Below are 8,400 nucleotides of genomic sequence, written 5' to 3'. Positions count from 1 at the left end.
TTTGCAGGGCAGCACTCTGTCCAAGTCACTCCTTTGCCCTCTGCCTGCTTTGGGACAGCCTCCCCTTAAACTCACAATGACTGAGTCCCTTTCAGATGCCCTTTCCTATGTCTTCTTAACTTCCTCACCAGAAACGCTGCTTTATTCTGTTATAAAAAATAAAGTTAACAGGGGAAGCCTTTAGAAAAAAGAAAAAGAAGCCCAGTGTTCCTGGATGCAGAAAAAGAACAACGAGCGAGAACAGCAAAGCTGCTCCTTTTTATGTTTAATTGCAATGCGTGGGGTGGGGCAGATCTTGGAGACAAAAGAAAGCATGTGGCTCTTAAAAAGGAAGAAGAAAAAGAGTCCTGTTGGTTCCCTTTTGGGTCTGGTTACATCACCTGAGCCCCCCAGCACTGGGGGGGTGGTGGGCAGGAGCCCCAGCCCTGGGCCGGGTCCCCGCAGCCGTGCGGCGCAGCTTTGTTTACAGCCTATCTGTGGTTGAATTACACCACATACAGTAATTCTCCTCGCACTGCCAGTAATTTCACTGACTTACCAAGCAGGCATCATTTCCTGAAAGTCAGCCCTCGTACTTAGAGGAAGTAAGAGCACTCTCCTTCATGACTAAACACTATATGCAAATCTCGCCGGGCTCAGGACAGGCGCGCTGCATGGCTCTCCTTTTTTCCTCCATTTTCACTCCTTTCTTCTGCGTGTCCAAAAAAAGCCTTGGTGAGCTCTCTTGCTGCTGTTGCTGTCATGAATGAAGATCTTTCTCCGGTATATATTGAGAAGTTCACCTTCCTGCCTGGTCTGCATCCTGCTCTGCTCTCAGCAAACTGAATGCTGCTTTAAAATGTCCCAAATGCAGTTCTGGCTGAAGTTCCCGTCTCTCTTCAAGGTAACGCTTGGTTTTTATGTTCTTTTCTCTTCCTTGGAGTCGCTGTTGTTTGCGAGGGGGGAACTTCAGCCTTTCCTCCGGGCTCGGGTGTTCCTGTCTGTGCTGCAGGGGGTGGGGGGGGGGCTTTAGGGGAGCAGGACAGCAAAGCGCTGCAGCAGTTCCCACTGCAGATGATTTTGTGCAGTGCAGACCCGTGTTCCTGCACCCTGCTCCCATCGGTGTGAGCGTGGTTACTGCAAAGCAGGGAGGAAAAGGAGCTGTGCACAGAACTGATCTGTGTTTCTGGAGCTGCAATGGCTTTCAGGGGGGTTTGATTTTTAAACCAGAAACGCAAGGGAAGTGCTTGCAAAGCAGAGCACAGAACCCTTGAGACTGCGAGTTTATTGCTCTGTTTTTAGAAAGACTTTGGGTTTTGGCAGTGAAAAGATTTCCTTCGAGCAATCGATGGCTTACATTGCAGCTGTTAGTTTCCTTATTCCGTCTTACCTGAAACAGCTCCGGCGTTGTGACTGCTGGGAAAACACACCTCTCTTACCTGGCAGCACCACAGGGTTCGTGTATGTCCATCTGCCTGCGCATATGTGGGGCTTTTCTGAAGTCCCTACAGTGTGCTGTGCCAAAAGGATGTTTGTTTCCTCTGCGTCTGGATTGTGAGCAAATAAATCGTTTATATACCGACATCTTCATGGCTGCACTTATTTTTGGACGCATGCTGCTTCTGGATTTAGGCTTCACCTGCTCTTCCAGTATTTTTAACAAAGACTTTGCTTTGGTCGAAGGAGCTACGGGTGAGGAGAAAGAGGTCAACGTCTGCGTTGCTTTCTTACCCTGCTTTTCTCTGGTCTTTTGTGGGAGTTTGTTCTTGGCTTTTCACAGCCCTGGGGTGGGATGATGATAGAAATGCTGTGCGCCGGAGTAGATCCCTGTGTGCTTAGTTTCAAAGTCCTGCACGTGAGTGCTGTCATTGATTTATCAAACTGCTCACTCGAGCATCTTCTGATACAGAGATCAGACGGTGAATTCTGTTCATCTATCTCCCATGCTGGTACATTGATTTTACTTGATCTTCAGTGTGAAAAAATGCAGCTAAGACCAATGCCCAGCAGCTGTACCTCCGTGTTGGCCGCACTTAAGCCCTTATAAAACTCTCCATCGAGTGCTCACCCCGCTGTCAAGGAATCACCCTTTCCCTGTTTTATGGTGTGCTCCTGTTTGCTGCATCCCTGACACGAGCAGCTCCTTCTGAACTATTTTCACAAGTGCAGCCTCCGTCCTCCTCTAACCAGTGTAAAATCCTCCTATTTCCAACGAGAGTCGCACCAAGTTCTTACTGATCGATCTTAAACAGAGACAAAATAACTCCTTCAAAATGCAGTAATCCGTCCTCTGGGGGCTCTTGGGCCCCTGTTCTCCCCATAATATCCTCCTCTGGTTTTTGGTGCTGGTGGCACTATCCCAATTGGTGCTCTTCCATCTGCTGTTGGATCAGGGCACGTTTCTTCCTCGGCTTCAGGGCCCAGAGGTTTAGGTAACGCTCCATATAAACTAGTGGAGTAACTAGTCAAAGCAGGGTTGATAATGATAGGTATTGTAGTTATCAGTATGGCTTTATATGAAATAATTACAGAGCATTCTGTAGTTACACGGTGCCGTTTGTTGGGGCTGTGCCTGTGCTCTCTGGAACGCACAGCTAGGTAAGGCAGACCAGGGGACTTTGTGACTAATGCCTTCTAATGCTGCGAGAGGATGGACCAGCTGAAGTCATTTCCAGACCTGATACTGTCCATTCTCCCTCGGATTTCAGGGCTGAATTCCTTATTTCAGGGTGCAGCAGCCTCGGGGCTCACGCTGGGCAGGCAGTGAGCTGGCTGGGCTTCTGCACACCTTTTAATGTTCCAGCTGGGCACCTTCCTCTTTTCAAGACCCTAACAGGCAGTGAAGTTAATGGAACAAAGTAAATCTCACTGTCACAGTCTGAATCTTACGCATACGGGGTGTATGGTGAGAGGCTGAAGGTTGCTTGGGAGGCAGCTGTGGCTTCAAAGCAGTCGCTGTCTTCTCCAGGGCCAAGCAGGACATGGGTGGTAAGGCGGGGAAGGACACGTCCTGTTGGTTGTGAGTGCTGCAAAAAGGCAACTTCTGATAGCAGTCGGGAGGGAGCCTGGCCCAGCTATTGGCCAGGAGCCCGTAGGAATAATACAGGCAGGCTCAGCTGTTCCTGGTTTTGTCAGGCGGGGCGAAGTGACTTTTAAAATTGTTGGCTGCCTTTCTGCTTTGTAGTACGGAATTGGCCTTTAACTGGAAATGAGCAGTGATTTCTCCTCCTGTCTGATGCTGCGGCTCTCCTGGCAGCCGTGCTGCACTATCATCACACTGATTTTGTTATCTGACGTAGCGCGGAGCTTGAGCCAGCTGTGTGCTGGCAGTCCCAGCCCCTGGGAAGAGCTGCAGGGCTGATGTGAGTTGGCAGAACACGGTGGGGTGGGAGGAAGGACCTGTGGGTCTGTCCGTGTGTCCCTCTGGGGTGCAGCCACATCCCCAGCAAGAGACTTTGTGCTCTGATGTGGTTTCAAAGTGCATCGCTCTTCATTGAGCTGCAGACAAACCTCTCTGCCAGCTGAGGTAGTATCTCACCGAATCATTGAATCACAGAATCACATAGGTTGGAAGGGACCTTAAAGATCGTTTAGTTCAACCCCCTGCCATGGCAGGGTTGCTATCCGCTAGGTCAGGCTGCTCAGGATCCCAACCAGCCTGGCCCTGAGTGCCTCCAGAGGTGGGGCATCCACAGCTTCTACAACCATCCAACCGACTCCTCATCCACCGTATAGTCCACCCTTCAAATCCATATCTCTCCGCGTTAGAGATAAGGATGTGGTGGGGGACTGTGTCTAAGCCCTTGCACAGGTCCGGGTAGATGACACCAGGTGCCCTTCCTTTGCCCACCGATGCTGTCACTGCATCACAGAAAGCCACCAGATGCATCAGGCACGACCTTCCCTTGCTGAAGCCGTGCTGCTTGGCTCAAATCACCTCCACATTGTGCATGTGCCTTAGTAAGTCCTCCAAGAGGATCTGTTCCATGATCTTCCCAGGCACGGAGGTGAGGCTCACCGGAGTTCTTCAGGTCCTCCTTCCTCCCTTTCTTGAATATGTTTCCCTTTTTCCAGTCACCAGGGCTTTGCCTGACAGCCACGAGCGTGGAGGAGAGCTGGGTTGGTGTGATGAGGTCAGGAGAGGTGCAGTGATCTGCACCAGGGTTGCAAACAGGTTTTTGGCTATCAGTTCTTGTCATTTGGCATTTGAAAAACCAAATAAGGAATTAATGATTGGGCACTTTGTGATCTGGAGTCCATATGACTCAAACTGACATCATCACTGGGTCAGCACAAAATAAAACAAGTGTAAGCCCTCATGGTACTAGCACCAGAAAATGTGCAAGGGCAGAGCCTGATCCTCATCACTGAAGCACGTTCACTTCTTGCCCAGGTCGAGGCATGTCCCAGGAAGAGTGGATTTGCTGCAGTTTATCTGGGTACAGATGCAGGTGTCCCCACTCCAGGCAGCCTGCTTTGTACACAGCCTCCCATCAGGGGCTGTCATTTTTTCCGAAGCCTCTGGGTACTGCTGTGTTATGAGCTGCAATTAAACAGCTCTGTCATTATGGGCTCTAGCTGGTTCTCTGTTGGATGGTTGGAACACTTGAGTCTTTCGTGTGTCAAACTGAAAAGTTTTCACCCCCCAGGGGCCATTCTAATCAAACCCAGAAGTGTGGTGTCTGACACCTTGGTGAATACTCTGTATGTGCAAGTGTGCACAGTCTGAGTTTTGAACATTTTCCAACACTGCTGCCCAATCAGTGCTTCCTACTCTATCAAGAAACCACAATTTTAAACCAGCTGCTAAGAACACGTCTTCATTGACAAGTTAATATCTGAGTTTGTGGAGTGCAAAGCAACTGAGTGCTTGGTTAAGAGCAAAAAATTAAAGCTTCCTGGATGAGCAGATGTGAGAAGGGAACTCTCTGCTCCTCTCCCACCTCCTCCAACTGTGGTCATTTCTTTCATTTCAGGACTCTTCATACCTCGATGAGCTCTCCAACAATAACTCTCTCTTCTCATCTCCTACGGATTCCCTCTCTGACATCGTGGATGCAAAGGACTACTTGCCTGCTGACAGCCTGAACCACGTGCCAACCATATGGGATGTAAACACGTCACAGCAGAACCCAACAGAGGTACGGCTGCTTCTCTCCCATCCTCCCCATCAGACACTGAATATCTCAGGCTTCATCCCACGGTGTTTGCCCCACGGAATTAGGAAACACAACTCCCTACAGGGCTGAAGTTGCAGTGTGTTGATGTTGATGGCAGGAGGGGCATCCCTGAAACACTCAGCATGTGCAGGATGGCCTGCAACAGGAGCTCAGGAGCACTGAAGAGACGGACTTGAGGAAAAACACTGTGACGTAGATCATTAACTGTCCCCAGCAACATCCACCGTATGTTTATTTTCCATGGCAAATGTTTTACTAATGATGACTAAAACCCAAACTGTTTCAATTTAAGGCTGATCGTTTGTGTTTGCTTTGTGAGTCCAAATCCCTGTAAGTTTTCACATCCCTGAGTTTTCCTGGGCACGTGATTTCTTGGCAGTCTGAGAGCAACATGCAGTTCTGTGCATTTTTACCAGATTTCTGCTGTCTGTTTTCCCCCATCTGCTGGGACTGCTTACTCACTGTTGCACAACCTGATATCAGTCCCTTCTAGCAGTCTCCAGCTGTGGTTGTTGGTGGAACCGATACCATGCACACCTGCTATCTCAGCTGTTATGGTGAATATCCAGCCCTGCAGCAGGTTCCTTTTGTGGATCATTATCTCACAGAGATGGTAGGGGAAAAAAATGAAAGTGAATGCTCCAGAGTGCAGTCTAACACACTTGTGCTTTAGTCACTGTTGCATTTTGAGATTTAGTTGTGTTTTTAGAGGCTGCATTTTGCTGTTAGTGATGTGTCAGACTCTGTATTTCCACGATGAAAGCTGCCTGTGTGTCTGAGCCTGGCAGTAAGAGACTTGGCAGCAGTTCTGCTCTGAAGTGATACCAGCGTGTCTCAGTGACTGGTTGAGCACTGAAGAAGTGTGGGTTGGTGGTGAGGTCCTGGTTTGGGAAATCAAAGCTCCTATCTGCCTGAGACTTTGTGAGATCTTAGGCGAGCCATGACAACGCAGATCCTCACGTCAGATGCCTGAGCTCTTGCTGAACCTGATGAGATCTGATGACCTTTGTAGACCTTTGCAGCATCCTCTTGACCCTCAGTGTGCCTGCAGTTGGTGGCAGGGAGGACTCCTGCCTTCCTTCCTGTCATAAACGTGCTGAAGACCAACGGTGCACGGCTGTGCTGGCAGTCAACGTGTGGTCTGGTAGCTTTGAACCAGGTTGAACTTGGAGATGGGCAAGAGGAGGGCTGAGCTGTTTGAGCCAAAGAAATGGCCAAAGAGTCCCTGGTCCCATTGCGTGCTGCTCTCCACATCCTCCTTGAAGCCCTTCTGGTGCCCCTTGCTGTCCTTCAGAGCACTGGCATCCAGATAAGGCCAATCAACTCCTTTGAATTCTATTTATAAACGACTTCCTTTTGAAAAGAACCTCTGGCTATTTTAAACATTGTGTTATCTGTGTTCTCTGCATACAGAGGTGGTGGTTTGTGTTTTGTTTTTGACTTATTTTTGCTAAGCCTGATGTTTCCTGACAAAATGTAAGTGAAGTGCAGCCCAGTCGGGAGATTTCAGTTTCATTTTTCCATGGGAGGTGTTAACTTGCAGGATGCTGGATAAATGTTTTGTTGGATTGACTGATGATGGGCAGCTGATTTATTGCCTTTTTTTAATACTTTTCTGGTTTTGTTAGAGGTGAGGTGAGCAAATGGTTGGTTGCAAAATCCTCAGTCAGTGCTTAAATGAGAGGCTCCTTTCTGTAACACTCGGTGCAAGACTGGGGCTTGGCTGACATCTTGCACCAATATATACAAGCTGTTAAAACAATCCTTCCCTATCTCTCCTTACATCATCCTGCCACCATAACATTCCATGAAATTGCAGGGATTTTGGCTCTTGCATACCCAGAGTTAAGCTGTAGTGCAGAACTGAGCACCAGTCAGGCTACACAGTTCCAACTTGGATGGATGTGGTCCCAATGCATTTGGATGCAGTGCATCTGATCAGCTGTAGCCTGTGGTCTTTGCCCAGGGACAAGGAGCAGCCCTGCACCCTGCTGTCAGTTTGACAGTTCGTTTCCTGAGACAGCATTTCAGTCCCAGATTCGTGCTGAGCAGGAGGAGCAATCCCCAGTGATGGGGACATCTCCATGACACGTGGGAAGCATCCCAGAAAGTGAGAGCCCCAAAGAGCTCTGGGTAGGTACAGGTTGTCCTCTTTAAAAACCCAACCTCTGTGTGCCATGCAGGGAGAGCTGCTGCCATAAAGAGGAGACATATCAACGTGTTGGCTCTGTGCATCGTTTCTGAAGCGAGCATGGAGGGAAGAGCTGCTCCATAGTTAAATATTTGCAGGTGTTAGCATACAAAATACACTTGCTTAATTTATAATGAAGTTGTGAAATACCTTTTAAAAATAGTTTGTGTCATCCATTGTGCTTTCTCACGAGAACTTGGAGCCCTTTGTAAGAGTGAGGAAGCGAAGTGCTCCTTCTGAGAGATCATTGCTGGAACTTTGGTGACATGCTGCTGCCTTTTTTCTCCATTGAACTCATTCAGAGCACTTCCAAAAAGTGAACCCCCTCCTCCCAGCTCAGAGGAGGTCGTAGTTATGCTGAAGGAAGTTGGCTGGTCAGCCAGATGCTGCTTCCCCACAGAAGTCACAGCAAGATCAGGCATAAAGGGAGAATGCAAAGAGAGAAGTGGAGTAAGATCCAAATCTTTGTGCAGTTGTCAGTGGCTTTACTGAATGCGTTCTCCTGCATGATGTGTATGCCTCTTATCTTAATGCTTTTAGAGAAGGGAGAAGATCAAACAGAGGGAAGAGCAAGAGTAGAGAAGGGAACTGTGTGAGCTCAGCCTGGAGCAGGATGATGTGCCTCCCAGCAGAGCTCCTGGTCCCACCTGGCTTAGTGCTCACAGCTCATTCTCAGCTCTGGGGTTAGTTCTCAGTGCTCTGAAGCACTGGGGGTTCTGTCCCTTCCTTTGTGATAGCCGAGGTGAAAAGCTGTGTGCCAAGGCTGCACTGCTGCACTTGGATAGTAGGGATTCATGTTTTGAAGATAAGACATTGCAGAACCAGAGCTCCGTTCCCTTCCCACAGAGCTGTGTGCCCCTCCACTGCAGCAGCATCAGAGCTTTTTTCTTGCCTAAGAAGCAGCTTTTGTACTGAGCTCAGATTTGTAGGTGGAGATGTTTCACCTGCTCTCCAGATTTGTTGGCACTGAAAATAGCTCTTCCGTCCAGCTTCCTTCTGGTAATTCTGACTCAGGCTTCCAGTAATGGAGGGTGGTTTTTTCTTTCTTTT

At 48.8% G+C, this 8,400-nt stretch overlaps 1 long non-coding RNA gene across 1 annotated transcript; it reads left to right on the top strand.

The window, feature by feature from the left end:
• The first annotated feature begins 19 nt into the window (after positions 1-19).
• Positions 20-6,736, top strand: LOC109363720. Its single transcript, XR_004162113.1, has 2 exons — positions 20-883; positions 4,956-6,736. It is a non-coding gene; the product is annotated as an uncharacterized LOC109363720 (long non-coding RNA).
• The last annotated feature ends 1,664 nt before the right edge of the window (positions 6,737-8,400 follow it).

This window comes from Meleagris gallopavo, chromosome 30, assembly GCF_000146605.3.
Source record: "Meleagris gallopavo isolate NT-WF06-2002-E0010 breed Aviagen turkey brand Nicholas breeding stock chromosome 30, Turkey_5.1, whole genome shotgun sequence".
Lineage (NCBI taxonomy): Eukaryota > Metazoa > Chordata > Aves > Galliformes > Phasianidae > Meleagris > Meleagris gallopavo.
The sequence above is the reverse complement of the archived record's forward strand: the minus strand, read 5'-3'. Positions and strand labels throughout refer to the sequence as shown.